This window comes from Sorex araneus, chromosome 1 (assembly GCF_027595985.1).
Source record: "Sorex araneus isolate mSorAra2 chromosome 1, mSorAra2.pri, whole genome shotgun sequence".
In the NCBI taxonomy this organism is placed as follows: domain Eukaryota; kingdom Metazoa; phylum Chordata; class Mammalia; order Eulipotyphla; family Soricidae; genus Sorex; species Sorex araneus.
Genome location: NC_073302.1, coordinates 195,348,295 through 195,368,873, shown reverse-complemented (window position 1 = coordinate 195,368,873; position 20,579 = coordinate 195,348,295).

Below are 20,579 nucleotides of genomic sequence, written 5' to 3'. Positions count from 1 at the left end.
ATACCCCTCTTGTCACCCACTAACACCACACACAATCCCCCTCTACTGTCACCCACTAATACCACAATCCCCCTCTACTGTAACCCACTAACCACACATAATCCACCTCTACTGTCACCCACTAACACCACACACAATCCCTCTCTACTGTCACCCACTAATACCACAATCCCCCTCTACTCTCACCCACTAACCACACACAATACCCCTCTTGTCACCCACTAACACCACACACAATCCCCCTCTACTGTCACCCACTAATACCACAATCCCCCTCTACTGTAACCCACTAACCACACATAATCCACCTCTACTGTCACCCACTAACACCACACACAATCCCCCTCTACTGTCACCCACCAACCACACACAATCCTCCTGTACTGTCACCCACTAACACCACACACAATCCCCCTCTACTGCCACCCACTAACCACACACAATCCCCCTCTACTGTCACCCACTAACCACACACAATCCCCCCCTACTGTCACCCACTAATACCACACACAATCCCCCTCTACTGTCACCCACTAACACCACAATCCCCCTCTGCTGTCACCCGCTAACACCACAATCCCCGCCTACTGTCACCCACTAATACCACAATCCCCCTCTACTGTCACCCACTAACCACACACAATCCCCCTCTACTGTCACCCACTAACACCACAATCCCCCTCTACAGTCACCCACTAATACTACAATCCCCCTCTACTGTAACCCACTAACCACAAACAATCCCCCTGTACTGTCACCCACTAACACCACACAAAATCCGCCTCTACTGTCACCCACTAACCACACACAATCCCCCTGTACTGTCACCCACTAACACCACACACAATCCCCCTCTACTGTCACCCACTAACCACACACAATCCCCCTCTACTGTCACCCACTAACGCCACACAAAATCCCCCTCTACTGTCACTCACTAACCACACACAATCCCCCTCTACTGTCATCCACTAACACCACACACAATCCCCCTCTACTGTAACCCACTAACCACACACAATCCCCCTCTACTGTCACCCACTAACACCACACACAATCCCCCTCTACTGTCACCCACTAACCACACACAATCCCCCTCTACTGTCACCCACTAACACAACACACAATCCCCCTCTACTGTCACCCACTAACCACACACAATCCCCCTCTACTGTAACCCACTAACCACACACAATCCCCCTCTACTGTCACCCACTAACACCACACACAATCCCCCTCTACTGTCACCCACTAATACCACAATCCCCCTATACTCTCACCCACTAACCACACACAATCCCCCTCTTGTCACCCACTAACACCACACACAATCCCCCCTACTGTCACGCACTTACACCACACACAATCCCCCTCTACTCTCACCAACTAATACCACAATCCCCCTCTACTGTAACTCACTAACCACAAACAATCCCACTGTACTGTCACCCACTAACCACACACAATCCCCCTCTACTGTCACCCACTAACACCACACAATCCCCCTCTACTGTTACCCACTAACCACACACAATCCCCCCCTACTGTCACCCACTAATACCACACACAATCCCCCTCTACTGTCACCCACTAACACCACAATCCCCCTCTGCTGTCACCCACTAACACCACAATCCCCGCCTACTGTCACCCACTAATATCACAATCCCCCTCTACTGTCACCCACTAACCACACACAATGCCCCTCTACTGTCACCACAAATACCACACACAATCCCCCTCGACTGTCACCCACTAACCACACACAATCCCCCTCTACTGTCACCCACTACCAACACACACAATCCCCTCTACTGTAACCAACTAACCACACACAATCCCCCTCTACTGTCACCCACTAACACCACACACAATCCCCCTCTACTGTCACCCACTAACCACACACAATCCCCCTCTACTGTCATCCAGTAACACCACACACAATCCCTCTCTACTTTAACCCACTAACCACACACAATCCCCCTCTACTGTCACCCACTAACACCACACACAATCCCCATCTACTGTCACCCACTAACCACACACAATCCCCCTGTACTGTCACCCACTAACACCACACACAATCCCCCTCTACTGTCACCCACTAACCACACACAATCGCCCTCTACTTTAACCCACTAACCGCACACAATCCCCCTCTACTGTCACCCACTAACACCACAAACAATCCCCCTCTACTGTCACCCACTAACACCACACACAATCCCCCTCTACTGTCACCCACTAACCACACACAATCCCCCTCTACTGTCACCCACTAACCACACACAATCCCCCCCTACTCTCACCCACTAATACCACACAAAATCCCACTCTACTGTCACCCACTAACACCACAATCCCCCTCTGCTGTCACCCACACACCACAATCCCCGCCTACTGTCACTCACTAATATCACAATCCCCCTCTACTGTCACCCACTAACCACACACAATCCCCCTCTACTGTCACCCACTAACCACACACAATCTCCCTCTACTGTCACCCACTAACATCACAATCCCCCTCTACTGTCACCCACTAACCACACACAATCCCCCTGTACTGTCACCCACTAACACCACACACAATCCCCCTCTGCTGTCACCCACTAACCACACACAATCCCCCTCTACTGTCACCCACTAACACCACACACAATCCCCCTCTACTGTCACCCACTAACCACACACAATCCCCCTCTACTGTCACCCACAAATACCACAATCCCCCTGTGCTGTCACCCACTAATACCACAATGCCCCTCTACTGTCACCCACTAATACAACAATCCCCATCTACTGTCACCCACTAATACCACAATTCCCCTCTACTGTCACCCACTAATACCACAATCCCCCTCAACTGTCACCCACTAACCACACACAATCCCCCCTACTGTCACGCACTTACACCACACACAATCCCCCTCTACTGTCACCAACTAATACCACAATCCCCCTCTACTGTAACCCACTAACCACACACAAACCACCTCTACTGTCACCCACTAACACCACACACAATCCCCCTTTACTGTAACCCACTAACCACACTCAATCCCCCTCTACTGTCACCCACTAACACCGCACACAATCCCCCTCTACTGTAACCGACTAACCACACACAATCCCGCTCTACTGTCACCCACTAATACCACACACAATCCCCCTGTGCTGTCACCCAGTAACCACACACAATCCCCCTCTACTGTCACCCACTAACCACACACAATCCCCCTCTACTGTCACCCACTAACACCACAATCCCCCTCTGCTGTCACCCACTATCACCACAATCCCCGCCTACTGTCACCCACTAATATCACAATCCCCCTCTACTGTCACCCACTAACCACACACAGTCCCCCTCTAATGTCACCCACAAATACCACACACAATCCCCCTCTACGGTCACCCACTAACCACACACAATCCCCCTCTACTTTAACCCACTAACCGCACACAATCCCCCTCTACTGTCACCCACTAACACCACAAACAATCCCCCTCTACTGTCACCCACTAACACCACACACAATCCCCCTCTACTGTCACCCACTAACACCACAATCCCCCTCTGCTGTCACCCGCTAACACCACAATCCCCGCCTACTGTCACCCACTAATACCACAATCCCCCTCTACTGTCACCCACTAACCACACACAATCCCCCACTACTGTCACCCACTAACACCACAATCCCCCTCTACTGTCACCCACTAATACTACAATCCCCCTCTACTGTAACCCACTAACCACACACAATCCCCCTCTACTGTCATCCAGTAACACCACACACAATCCCTCTCTACTTTAACCCACTAACCACACACAATCCCCCTCTACTCTCACCCACTAACACCACACACAATCCCCATCTACTGTCACCCACTAACCACACACAATCCCCCTGTACTGTCACCCACTAACACCACACACAATCCCCCTCTACTGTCACCCACTAACCACACACAATCCCCCTCTACTTTAACCCACTAACCACACACAATCCCCCTCTACTGTCAACCACTAACACCACAAACAATCCCCCTCTACTGTCACCCACTAACACCACACACAATCCCCCTCTACTGTCACCCACTAACCACACACAATCCCCCTCTACTGTCACCCACTCACCAAACACAATCCCCCCCTACTCTCACCCACTAATACCACACAAAATCCCACTCTACTGTCACCCACTAACACCACAATCCCCCTCTGCTGTCACCCACTAACACCACAATCCCCGCCTACTGTCACCTACTAATATCACAATCCCCCTCTACTGTCACCCACTAACCACACACAATCCCCCTCTACTGTCACCCACTAACCACACACAATCTCCCTCTACTGTCACCCACTAACATCACAATCCCCCTCTACTGTCACCCACTAACCACACACAATCCCCCGTACTGTCACCCACTAACACCACACACAATCCCCTTCTGCTGTCACCCACTAACCACACACAATCCCCCTCTACTGTCACCAACTAACACCACACACAATCCCCCTCTACTGTCTCCCACTAACCACACACAATCCCCCTCTACTGTCACCCACTAACACCACAATCCCCCTCTACTGTCACCCACTAATACTACAATCCCCCTCTACTGTAACCCACTAACCACACACAATCCCCCTGTACTGTCACCCACTAACACCACACAAAATCCCCCTCTACTGTCACCCACTAACCACACACAATCCCCCTCTGCTGTCACCCACTAACCACACACAATCCCCCTCTACTGTCACCCACTAACCACACACAATCCCCCTCTACTGTCACCCACTAATACCACAATCCCCCTCTACTGTCACCCACTAACCACACACAATCCCCCTCTACTGTCACCCACTAACACCACAATCCCCCTCTACTGTCACCCACTAACACCACACACAAGCCCCCTCTACTGTCACCCACTAACCACACACAATCCCCCTCTGCTGTCACCCACTAACACCACAATCCCCCTCTACTATCACCCACTAACACCACACACAATCCCCCTCTACTGTCACCCACTAACCACACACAATCCCCCTCTACTGTCACCCACTAATACCACACACAATCCCCGTCTTCTGTCACCCACTAACCACACACAATCCCCCTCTACTGTCACCCACTAACCACACACAATCCCCCTCTACTGTCACCCACTAACACCACAATCCCCCTCTACTGTCACCCACTAACCACACACAATCCCCTTCTACTGTCACCCACTAACCACACACAATCCCCCTCTACTGTCACCCACTAATACCACAATCCCCCTCTACTGTCCCCACTAACCACACACAATCCCTCTCTACTGTCACCCACTAATACCACAATCCCCCTCTACTCTCACCCACTAACCACACACAATCCCCATCTTGTCACCCACTAACACCACACACAATCCCCCCTACTGTCACCCACTAACACCACACACAATCCCCCTCTACTGTCACCCACTAATACCACAATCCCCCTCTACTGTCACCCACTAATACCACACACAATCCCCCTCTTCTGTTCACCCACTAACCACACACAATCCCCCTCTACTGTCACCCACTAACCACACACAATCCCCCTCTCCTGTCACCCACTAACACCACAATCCCCCTCTACTGTCACCCACTAACATCACACACAATCCCCCTCTACTGTCACCCACTAACCACACACAATCCCCTTCTACTGTTACCCACTAACCACACACAATCCCCCTCTACTGTCACCCACTAATACCACAATCCCCCTCTACTGTCCCCACTAACCACACACAATCCCTCTCTACTGTCACCCACTAATACCACAATCCCCCTCTACTCTCACCCACTAACCACACACAATCCCCCTCTTGTCACCCACTAACACCACACACAATCCCCCCTACTGTCACCCACTAACACCACACACAATCCCCCTCTACTGTCACCCACTAATACCACAATCCCCCTCTACTGTAACCCACTAACCACACACAATCCACCTCTACTGTCACCCACTAACACCACACACAATCCCCCTCTACTGTAACCCACTAACCACACACAATCCCCCTCTACTGTCACCCACTAACACCACACACAATCCCCCTCTACTGTCACCCACCAACCACACACAATCCTCCTGTACTGTCACCCACTAACACCACACACAATCCCCCTCTACTGTCACCCACTAACCACACACAATCCCCCTCTACTGTAACCCACTAACCACACACAATCCCCCTCTACTGTCACTCACTAACACCACACACAATCTCCCTCTACTGTCACCCACTAACCACACACAATCCCCCTGTACTGTCACCCACTAACACCACACACAATACCCCTCTACTGCCACCCACTAACCACACACAATCCCCCTCTACTGTCACCCACTAACCACACACAATCCCCCCCTACTGTCACCCACTAATACCACACACAATCCCCCTCTACTGTCACCCACTAACACCACAATCCCCCTCTGCTCTCACCCGCTAACACCACACTCCCCGCCTACTGTCACCCACTAATACCACAATCCCCCTCTACTGTCACCCACTAACCACACACAATCCCCCTCTACTGTCACCCACTAACACCACAATCCCCCTCTACTGTCACCCACTAATACTTCAATCCCCCTCTACTGTAACCCACTAACCACACACAATCCCCCTGTACTGTCACCCACTAACACCACACACAATCCCCCTCTACTGTCACCCACAAATACCACAATCCCCTGTACTGTCACCCACTAATACCACAATGCCCCTCTACTGTCACCCACTAATACCACAATCCCCATCTACTGTCACCCACTAATACCACAATCCCCCTCTACTGTCACCCACTAATACCACAATCCCCCTCAACTGTCACCCACTAACCACACACAATCCCCCCTACTGTCACGCACTTACACCACACACAATCCCCCTCTACTGTCACCAACTAATACCACAATCCCCCTCTACTGTAACCCACTAACCACACACAATCCACCTCTACTCTCACCCACTAACACCACACACAATCCCCCTTTACTGTAACCCACTAACCACACTCAATCCCCCTCTACTGTCACCCACTAACACCGCACACAATCCTCGTCTACTTTAACCGACTAACCACACACAATCCCCCTCTACTGTCACCCAATAATACCACACACAATCCCCCTGTGCTGTCACCCACTAACCACACACAATCCCCCTCGACTGTCACCCATTAACCACACACAATCCCCCTCTACTGTCACCCACTAATACCACAATCCCCCTCTACTGTCACCCACTAATACCACAATCCCCCTCAACTGTCACCCACTTACCACACACAATCCCCTCTACTGTCACCCACTAACACCATAATCCCCCTCTACTCTCACCCACTTACCACACACAATCCCCCTCTGCTGTCACCCACTAACCACACACAATCCCCCTCTACTGTCACCCACTAATACCACAATCCCCCTCTACTGTCACCCACTATCCACACACAATCCCCCTCTACTGTCACCCACTAACACCACAATCCCCCTTTACTGTCACCCACTAACACCACACACAATCCCTCTCTACTGTCAGTCACTAACCACACACAATCCCCCTCTACTGTAACCCACTAACCACACACAATCCCCCTTAACTGTCACCCACTAACACCACACACAATCCCCCTCTACTGTCACCCACTAATACCACACACAATCCCCCTCAACTGTCACCCACTAACCACACACAATCCCCTCTACTGTCACCCACTAACACCATAATCCCCCTCTACTGTCACCCACTTACCACACACAATCCCCCTCTACTGTCACCCACTAACCACACACAATCCCCCTCTACTGTCACCCACTAATACCACAATCCCCCTCTACTGTCACCCACTAACCACACACAATCCCCCTCTACTGTCACCCACTAACACCACAATCCCCCTCTACTGTCACCCACTAACACCACACACAAGCCCCCTCTACTGTCACCCACTAACCACACACAATCCCCCTCTGCTGTCACACACTAAAACCACAATTCCCCTCTACTGTCACCCACTAACACTACACACAATCCCCCTCTACTGTCACCCACTAACCACACACAATCCCCCTCTACTGTCACCCACTAACACCACAATCCCCCTCTACTGTCACCCACTAACATCACACACAATCCCCCTCTACTGTCACCCACTAACCACACACAATCCCCTTCTACTGTCACCCACTAACCACACACAATCCCCCTCTTCTCTCACCCAGTAATACCACAATCCCCCTCTACTGTCCCCACTAACCACACACAATCCCTCTCTACTGTCACCCACTAATACCACAATCCCCCTCTACTCTCACCCACTAACCACACACAATCCCCATCTTGTCACCAACTAACACCACACACAATCCCCCCTACTGTCACCCACTAATACCACAATCCCCCTCTACTGTCACCCACTAATACCACACACAATCCCCCTCTTCTGTCACCCACTAACCACACACAATCCCCCTCTACTGTCACCCACTAACCACACACAATCCCCCTCTCCTGTCACCCACTAACACCACAATCCGCCTCTACTGTCACCCACTAACATCACACACAATCCCCCTCTACTGTCACCCACTAACCACACACAATCCCCTTCTACTGTCACCCACTAACCACACACAATCCCCCTCTACTGTCACCCACTAATACCACAATCCCCCTCTACTGTCCCCACTAACCACACACAATCCCTCTCTACTGTCACCCACTAATACCACAATCCCCCTCTACTCTCACCCACTAACCACACACAATACCCCTCTTGTCACCCACTAACACCACACACAATCCCCCTCTACTGTCACCCACTAATACCACAATCCCCCTCTACTGTAACCCACTAACCACACACAATCCCCCTCTACTGTCACCCACTAACACCACAATCCCCCTCTGCTGTCACCCGCTAACACCACAATCCCCGCCTACTGTCACCCACTAATACCACAATCCCACTCTACTGTCACCCACTAACCACACACAATCCCCCTCTACTGTCACCCACTAACACCACAATCCCCCTCTACTGTCACCCACTAATACTACAATCCCCCTCTACTGTAACCCACTAACCACACACAATCCCCCTGTACTGTCACCCACTAACACCACACAAAATCCCCCTCTACTGTCACCCACTAACCACACACAATCCCCCTCTGCTGTCACCCACTAACCACACACAATCCCCCTCTACTGTCACCCACTAACCACACACAATCCCCCTCTACTGTCACCCACTAATACCACAATCCCCCTCTACTGTCACCCACTAACCACACACAATCCCCCTCTACTGTCACCCACTAACACCACAATCCCCCTCTACTGTCACCCACTAACACCACACACAAGCCCCCTCTACTGTCACCCACTAACCACACACAATCCCCCTCTGCTGTCACCCACTAACACCACAATCCCCCTCTACTATCACCCACTAACACCACACACAATCCCCCTCTACTGTCACCCACTAACCACACACAATCCCCCTCTACTGTCACCCACTAATACCACACACAATCCCCGTCTTCTGTCACCCACTAACCACACACAATCCCCCTCTACTGTCACCCACTAACCACACACAATCCCCCTCTACTGTCACCCACTAACACCACAATCCCCCTCTACTGTCACCCACTAACCACACACAATCCCCTTCTACTGTCACCCACTAACCACACACAATCCCCCTCTACTGTCACCCACTAATACCACAATCCCCCTCTACTGTCCCCACTAACCACACACAATCCCTCTCTACTGTCACCCACTAATACCACAATCCCCCTCTACTCTCACCCACTAACCACACACAATCCCCATCTTGTCACCCACTAACACCACACACAATCCCCCCTACTGTCACCCACTAACACCACACACAATCCCCCTCTACTGTCACCCACTAATACCACAATCCCCCTCTACTGTCACCCACTAATACCACACACAATCCCCCTCTTCTGTTCACCCACTAACCACACACAATCCCCCTCTACTGTCACCCACTAACCACACACAATCCCCCTCTCCTGTCACCCACTAACACCACAATCCCCCTCTACTGTCACCCACTAACATCACACACAATCCCCCTCTACTGTCACCCACTAACCACACACAATCCCCTTCTACTGTTACCCACTAACCACACACAATCCCCCTCTACTGTCACCCACTAATACCACAATCCCCCTCTACTGTCCCCACTAACCACACACAATCCCTCTCTACTGTCACCCACTAATACCACAATCCCCCTCTACTCTCACCCACTAACCACACACAATCCCCCTCTTGTCACCCACTAACACCACACACAATCCCCCCTACTGTCACCCACTAACACCACACACAATCCCCCTCTACTGTCACCCACTAATACCACAATCCCCCTCTACTGTAACCCACTAACCACACACAATCCACCTCTACTGTCACCCACTAACACCACACACAATCCCCCTCTACTGTAACCCACTAACCACACACAATCCCCCTCTACTGTCACCCACTAACACCACACACAATCCCCCTCTACTGTCACCCACCAACCACACACAATCCTCCTGTACTGTCACCCACTAACACCACACACAATCCCCCTCTACTGTCACCCACTAACCACACACAATCCCCCTCTACTGTAACCCACTAACCACACACAATCCCCCTCTACTGTCACTCACTAACACCACACACAATCTCCCTCTACTGTCACCCACTAACCACACACAATCCCCCTGTACTGTCACCCACTAACACCACACACAATACCCCTCTACTGCCACCCACTAACCACACACAATCCCCCTCTACTGTCACCCACTAACCACACACAATCCCCCCCTACTGTCACCCACTAATACCACACACAATCCCCCTCTACTGTCACCCACTAACACCACAATCCCCCTCTGCTCTCACCCGCTAACACCACACTCCCCGCCTACTGTCACCCACTAATACCACAATCCCCCTCTACTGTCACCCACTAACCACACACAATCCCCCTCTACTGTCACCCACTAACACCACAATCCCCCTCTACTGTCACCCACTAATACTTCAATCCCCCTCTACTGTAACCCACTAACCACACACAATCCCCCTGTACTGTCACCCACTAACACCACACACAATCCCCCTCTACTGTCATCCAGTAACACCACACACAATCCCTCTCTACTTTAACCCACTAACCACACACAATCCCCCTCTACTCTCACCCACTAACACCACACACAATCCCCATCTACTGTCACCCACTAACCACACACAATCCCCCTGTACTGTCACCCACTAACACCACACACAATCCCCCTCTACTGTCACCCACTAACCACACACAATCCCCCTCTACTTTAACCCACTAACCACACACAATCCCCCTCTACTGTCAACCACTAACACCACAAACAATCCCCCTCTACTGTCACCCACTAACACCACACACAATCCCCCTCTACTGTCACCCACTAACCACACACAATCCCCCTCTACTGTCACCCACTAACCACACACAATCCCCCCCTACTCTCACCCACTAATACCACACAAAATCCCACTCTACTGTCACCCACTAACACCACAATCCCCCTCTGCTGTCACCCACTAACACCACAATCCCCGCCTACTGTCACCTACTAATATCACAATCCCCCTCTACTGTCACCCACTAACCACACACAATCCCCCTCTACTGTCACCCACTAACCACACACAATCTCCCTCTACTGTCACCCACTAACATCACAATCCCCCTCTACTGTCACCCACTAACCACACACAATCCCCCGTACTGTCACCCACTAACACCACACACAATCCCCTTCTGCTGTCACCCACTAACCACACACAATCCCCCTCTACTGTCACCAACTAACACCACACACAATCCCCCTCTACTGTCTCCCACTAACCACACACAATCCCCCTCTACTGTCACCCACAAATACCACAATCCCCCTGTACTGTCACCCACTAATACCACAATGCCCCTCTACTGTCACCCACTAATACCACAATCCCCATCTACTGTCACCCACTAATACCACAATCCCCCTCTACTGTCACCCACTAATACCACAATCCCCCTCAACTGTCACCCACTAACCACACACAATCCCCCCTACTGTCACGCACTTACACCACACACAATCCCCCTCTACTGTCACCAACTAATACCACAATCCCCCTCTACTGTAACCCACTAACCACACACAATCCACCTCTACTCTCACCCACTAACACCACACACAATCCCCCTTTACTGTAACCCACTAACCACACTCAATCCCCCTCTACTGTCACCCACTAACACCGCACACAATCCTCGTCTACTTTAACCGACTAACCACACACAATCCCCCTCTACTGTCACCCAATAATACCACACACAATCCCCCTGTGCTGTCACCCACTAACCACACACAATCCCCCTCGACTGTCACCCATTAACCACACACAATCCCCCTCTACTGTCACCCACTAATACCACAATCCCCCTCTACTGTCACCCACTAATACCACAATCCCCCTCAACTGTCACCCACTTACCACACACAATCCCCTCTACTGTCACCCACTAACACCATAATCCCCCTCTACTGTCACCCACTTACCACACACAATCCCCCTCTGCTGTCACCCACTAACCACACACAATCCCCCTCTACTGTCACCCACTAATACCACAATCCCCCTCTACTGTCACCCACTATCCACACACAATCCCCCTCTACTGTCACCCACTAACACCACAATCCCCCTTTACTGTCACCCACTAACACCACACACAATCCCTCTCTACTGTCATTCACTAACCACACACAATCCCCCTCTACTGTAACCCACTAACCACACACAATCCCCCTTAACTGTCACCCACTAACACCACAAACAATCCCCCTCTACTGTCACCCACTAATACCACACACAATCCCCCTCAACTGTCACCCACTAACCACACACAATCCCCTCTACTGTCACCCACTAACACCATAATCCCCCTCTACTGTCACCCACTTACCACACACAATCCCCCTCTACTGTCACCCACTAACCACACACAATCCCCCTCTACTGTCACCCACTAATACCACAATCCCCCTCTACTGTCACCCACTAACCACACACAATCCCCCTCTACTGTCACCCACTAACACCACAATCCCCCTCTACTGTCACCCACTAACACCACACACAAGCCCCCTCTACTGTCACCCACTAACCACACACAATCCCCCTCTGCTGTCACACACTAAAACCACAATTCCCCTCTACTGTCACCCACTAACACTACACACAATCCCCCTCTACTGTCACCCACTAACCACACACAATCCCCCACTACTGTCACCCACTAACACCACAATCCCCCTCTACTGTCACCCACTAACATCACACACAATCCCCCTCTACTGTCACCCACTAACCACACACAATCCCCTTCTACTGTCACCCACTAACCACACACAATCCCCCTCTTCTCTCACCCAGTAATACCACAATCCCCCTCTACTGTCCCCACTAACCACACACAATCCCTCTCTACTGTCACCCACTAATACCACAATCCCCCTCTACTCTCACCCACTAACCACACACAATCCCCATCTTGTCACCAACTAACACCACACACAATCCCCCCTACTGTCACCCACTAATACCACAATCCCCCTCTACTGTCACCCACTAATACCACACACAATCCCCCTCTTCTGTCACCCACTAACCACACACAATCCCCCTCTACTGTCACCCACTAACCACACACAATCCCCCTCTCCTGTCACCCACTAACACCACAATCCGCCTCTACTGTCACCCACTAACATCACACACAATCCCCCTCTACTGTCACCCACTAACCACACACAATCCCCTTCTACTGTCACCCACTAACCACACACAATCCCCCTCTACTGTCACCCACTAATACCACAATCCCCCTCTACTGTCCCCACTAACCACACACAATCCCTCTCTACTGTCACCCACTAATACCACAATCCCCCTCTACTCTCACCCACTAACCACACACAATACCCCTCTTGTCACCCACTAACACCACACACAATCCCCCTCTACTGTCACCCACTAATACCACAATCCCCCTCTACTGTAACCCACTAACCACACATAATCCACCTCTACTGTCACCCACTAACACCACACACAATCCCCCTCTACTGTAACCCACTAACCACACACAATCCCCCTCTACTGTCACCCACTAACACCACACACAATCCCCCTCTACTGTCACCCACCAACCACACACAATCCTCCTGTACTGTCACCCACTAACACCACACACAATCCCCCTCTACTGCCACCCACTAACCACACACAATCCCCCTCTACTGTCACCCACTAACCACACACAATCCCCCCTACTGTCACCCACTAATACCACACACAATCCCCCTCTACTGTCACCCACTAACACCACAATCCCCCTCTGCTGTCACCCGCTAACACCACAATCCCCGCCTACTGTCACCCACTAATACCACAATCCCACTCTACTGTCACCCACTAACCACACACAATCCCCCTCTACTGTCACCCACTAACACCACAATCCCCCTCTACTGTCACCCACTAATACTACAATCCCCCTCTACTGTAACCCACTAACCACACACAATCCCCCTGTACTGTCACCCACTAACACCACACAAAATCCCCCTCTACTGTCACCCACTAACCACACACAATCCCCCTCTGCTGTCACCCACTAACCACACACAATCCCCCTCTACTGTCACCCACTAACCACACACAATCCCCCTCTACTGTCACCCACTAATACCACAATCCCCCTCTACTGTCACCCACTAACCACACACAATCCCCCTCTACTGTCACCCACTAACACCACAATCCCCCTCTACTGTCACCCACTAACACCACACACAAGCCCCCTCTACTGTCACCCACTAACCACACACAATCCCCCTCTGCTGTCACCCACTAACACCACAATCCCCCTCTACTATCACCCACTAACACCACACACAATCCCCCTCTACTGTCACCCACTAACCACACACAATCCCCCTCTACTGTCACCCACTAATACCACACACAATCCCCGTCTTCTGTCACCCACTAACCACACACAATCCCCCTCTACTGTCACCCACTAACCACACACAATCCCCCTCTACTGTCACCCACTAACACCACAATCCCCCTCTACTGTCACCCACTAACCACACACAATCCCCTTCTACTGTCACCCACTAACCACACACAATCCCCCTCTACTGTCACCCACTAATACCACAATCCCCCTCTACTGTCCCCACTAACCACACACAATCCCTCTCTACTGTCACCCACTAATACCACAATCCCCCTCTACTCTCACCCACTAACCACACACAATCCCCATCTTGTCACCCACTAACACCACACACAATCCCCCCTACTGTCACCCACTAACACCACACACAATCCCCCTCTACTGTCACCCACTAATACCACAATCCCCCTCTACTGTCACCCACTAATACCACACACAATCCCCCTCTTCTGTTCACCCACTAACCACACACAATCCCCCTCTACTGTCACCCACTAACCACACACAATCCCCCTCTCCTGTCACCCACTAACACCACAATCCCCCTCTACTGTCACCCACTAACATCACACACAATCCCCCTCTACTGTCACCCACTAACCACACACAATCCCCTTCTACTGTTACCCACTAACCACACACAATCCCCCTCTACTGTCACCCACTAATACCACAATCCCCCTCTACTGTCCCCACTAACCACACACAATCCCTCTCTACTGTCACCCACTAATACCACAATCCCCCTCTACTCTCACCCACTAACCACACACAATCCCCCTCTTGTCACCCACTAACACCACACACAATCCCCCCTACTGTCACCCACTAACACCACACACAATCCCCCTCTACTGTCACCCACTAATACCACAATCCCCCTCTACTGTAACCCACTAACCACACACAATCCACCTCTACTGTCACCCACTAACACCACACACAATCCCCCTCTACTGTAACCCACTAACCACACACAATCCCCCTCTACTGTCACCCACTAACACCACACACAATCCCCCTCTACTGTCACCCACCAACCACACACAATCCTCCTGTACTGTCACCCACTAACACCACACACAATCCCCCTCTACTGTCACCCACTAACCACACACAATCCCCCTCTACTGTAACCCACTAACCACACACAATCCCCCTCTACTGTCACTCACTAACACCACACACAATCTCCCTCTACTGTCACCCACTAACCACACACAATCCCCCTGTACTGTCACCCACTAACACCACACACAATACCCCTCTACTGCCACCCACTAACCACACACAATCCCCCTCTACTGTCACCCACTAACCACACACAATCCCCCCCTACTGTCACCCACTAATACCACACACAATCCCCCTCTACTGTCACCCACTAACACCACAATCCCCCTCTGCTCTCACCCGCTAACACCACACTCCCCGCCTACTGTCACCCACTAATACCACAATCCCCCTCTACTGTCACCCACTAACCACACACAATCCCCCTCTACTGTCACCCACTAACACCACAATCCCCCTCTACTGTCACCCACTAATACTTCAATCCCCCTCTACTGTAACCCACTAACCACACACAATCCCCCTGTACTGTCACCCACTAACACCACACACAATCCCCCTCTACTGTCACCCACTAACCACACACAATCCCCCTCTACTGTCACCCACTAATACCACAATCCCCCTCTACTGTCACCCACTAATACTACAATCCCCCTCTACTGTAACCCACTAACCACACACAATCCCCCTCTACTGTCACCCACTAATACCCCAATCCCCCTCTACTGTCACCCACTAACCACACACAATCCCCCTCTACTGTCACCCACTAATACCACAATCCCCCTCTACTGTCACCCACTAACCACACACAATCCCCCTGTACTGTCACCCACTAACCACACACAATCCCCCTCTACTGTCACCCACTAGCACCACACACAATTCCCCCCTACTGTCACCCACTAAGAACACACACAATCCCCCTGTACCGTCACCCACTAATAACACATTCCCCCTCTACTGTCACCCACTAATACCACAATCCCCCTCTACTGTCACCCACTAATATCACAATACCCCTCTACTGTCACCCACTTACACCACACACAATCTCACTGCCATCACCCGCCAATAAATTAGCTTATCTCCCTGTTGACCCGCGTTCCCGGCAGTTTTGCAGACTGGTGCGCTGGTTAAAGCCATGAACAGTGCTCTGTCCTGAAGGCCTTGGAGGTCCAACTTCCCTAATGAGGGATCTTTCCCCTGTGTTCCGAGGAGTGAAATCAGCTTCCCAGGGGTGCGGTGATTTCTAGCTTTTGTCACCCCCTTGGCACCCTCTGCTGGAGTAACCAGGCACCCTGGGCTGCGGTCTGGAAAGCTGGTGGTGAAGACACCCAGGCCATACTGCCCTGGCCGCCCTGGACCAGGATCTTGGGGCACAGTGAGACTGAGGCCACACAGGGGCCCCCGGAGTGGGCCTGGTGGGTTCCGGGACCAATCGCTGTCTTACACTGCCTCTCCATGGCCAGTCTAGGAATAACCGCCACGGGCCTTGGCAAACCTCAGTCGGCTGAAATGACCACCAAGTGGTACACTGGGTGGGCCCATCGGTTTCCTCAACAACTGTCCCTGCGCCTCCAGACACAGGGTGCTGCATCTCTTGCCCCACACACACCTGGGCATTGCCCCAACCTCCTACTCGCCACGTTCACGAGCTCAGCTGCCGCCGACAGCCCTGCCCACCGTGCACTGGCGCGGGCAGAGGCATCTCCCATCTTGCCTAGAACCTGCTCCTGGCCCAGGGTGGGGCCCGTGGAGGAGGAGGGTGTATCTAGCACTTGCCAGCGGGTCCCTAGCGGCTGAAGCCCAGTGGAGGTCTGGGGGTTTTGTGCCCTCACACAGACACGGACCACGAGGGACGGGCAGTTTCCAGGTTTCCTGCAGTGTACGTGCTGCAGGAGACAGGAGTGAGTAACGTGACAGCATCGGGGAGCCTGCCGCCACCAGCGTGGTCAGACCAAGAGGCAGAGAGGGATCCAGCCCCAAGCCCAGGCCGCTGTCCCTGCACGCGACACATGAGACAGGACCGGTAGAGGCCCAGGGGGCACACAGCCCCACTGCACACGGCCGTAGAAACGAAAGGGTCCTAGGCCAGAGGACTCAAGAATGCACTGAGATTTCACACCCACTCACACATACCCCATACACATGTACACATGCACACATGCCTCTACACATATACACTCAACATACACATAACACCATACACACCCCATATATATATATACTTACATATATCCCATACACACTCACACATACCCATATACATATACATGTGCACACATGCCCCCACATATACACACTCAACACACATACATACACAACATCATGAGTCAATGTCACTACACACTGTCACCCAGTCTTGACTCAGTACTGTCCCACTGTCACACACAATCATGACTCATACCCCCATACACATTACACTCACACATAGCCCATATACATATGTACTCACACACAACCATACATCTATACCTATTCACACATGCCCCCTCACATATTCAATACACATTCCCCCACAACATACACTAGCACATACTAACACATACCACATACACATATGCATATGCACACATGCCCCCATATACACATACACACTAAATACACATATACCTAAATATGCACACTCAACATATATTCACATATACACTTAAAAACATACACAACACACCCACAATTGTATATATACACACATACCCCTATACACATACACTCACACATATCCCAACACTCATACATATCCTCACATATACCCCATACATATATACATGTGCATACATTCCTATACACACATAAACACTCAAATACACCTACATACACTCACACAAACCCCGTACACATGCACTCATACTCTACACATCCAAAAGGCAGGTTGACACATATACATTCAACACACATACACACTCAACACATGTCTATGATAATACATATACCATACACATACATGTGCACACATGTACATTATATTCACAGGCATACACAACACAATAAACATGTACATACATATGCTTACATATATACTCATGCATATATTCTCACATACATATTACACAACACACATGCATACTCAACATATACTCACATAGATGTGTACACATTTGACATAAAACACACATGCACTTATATACACTCTCATATACATAATGCACCCTCACATACTTGCACCTCACGCACATGCACTCATACACACACATACATGCATAGGCTCTCATGCACTTGCATGTATTTACACATGCACTTATGCACACATATATACACATATATACATGCACTCTCATACACTTGTACACTTGCATGCTTGCATATACTGACATAAATGCACATTGACATACATAAATCATACATGTACTCATACATACATATGCACTGTCAGACACACATACACAAAAATGCATTCATAAATATGCACTCACATACTTTTATACACTTGCACATACACACATGCACTTGGATACACTCACACCCATATGTGCACTCCCACACACCTGTACATGCACCACTCTTACACTCACATATGTACATACACTCATAACTTTCATACACCTATACATGCATACAACCATACATATTTATACACCCATATATGTACTCACATACACACATACATGCACTCATACATATACATGCATTCATTCATACATGCTCATACATCCATATATGCATTCACAATTGCATACTCATACATACATGTATGCACTCAACAATACATGCACTCACACTCACATTTACATACATATATACACTCAACCAAACATGCACTCATACTCTCATACATCCGTCCATACATGCACTCATACACATACATGCACTTGTACACATATATCCATACATGCACTCTCACACTCACACTCATACACACATACATGCGCAGGAGCCCCAGTATCTCACCTGGAGGAAGCAGGAGGGTGAGCAAGCGTCCCTGGTCAGTGGCAGGATTTCGAAGGCTGGGGTACAGGACAGCCTTGCAGTGAGTTACTCCTGGGGAGCCCGACACGTGCTGTGGCCCTGGAGTGGCCATCCAGGTTCCACTCCCACCACTCTGGCCACCGGAACGCCCTCAAGTAGGCAGCCGAGGGGGTCGCACAGCCTCCCCCAAGCCTGGAGGCCGACTGCAGGCGTGAACAGCCAGGACAGGAGACCCCCCCAGCAAAGACGGCCTCTCCCCAGCTCTCCCTCGCACAGCCCTTTGCCCTTCCCCAGCAACGCAGGGAGAGCGCCCAGCAGCAGCACCTCAGCCCACATGGCCACGCAAGCATGTGTGTGGACGTGGCAGACACTGGGCATGCGTGTGGACAGACATGTGTGCACA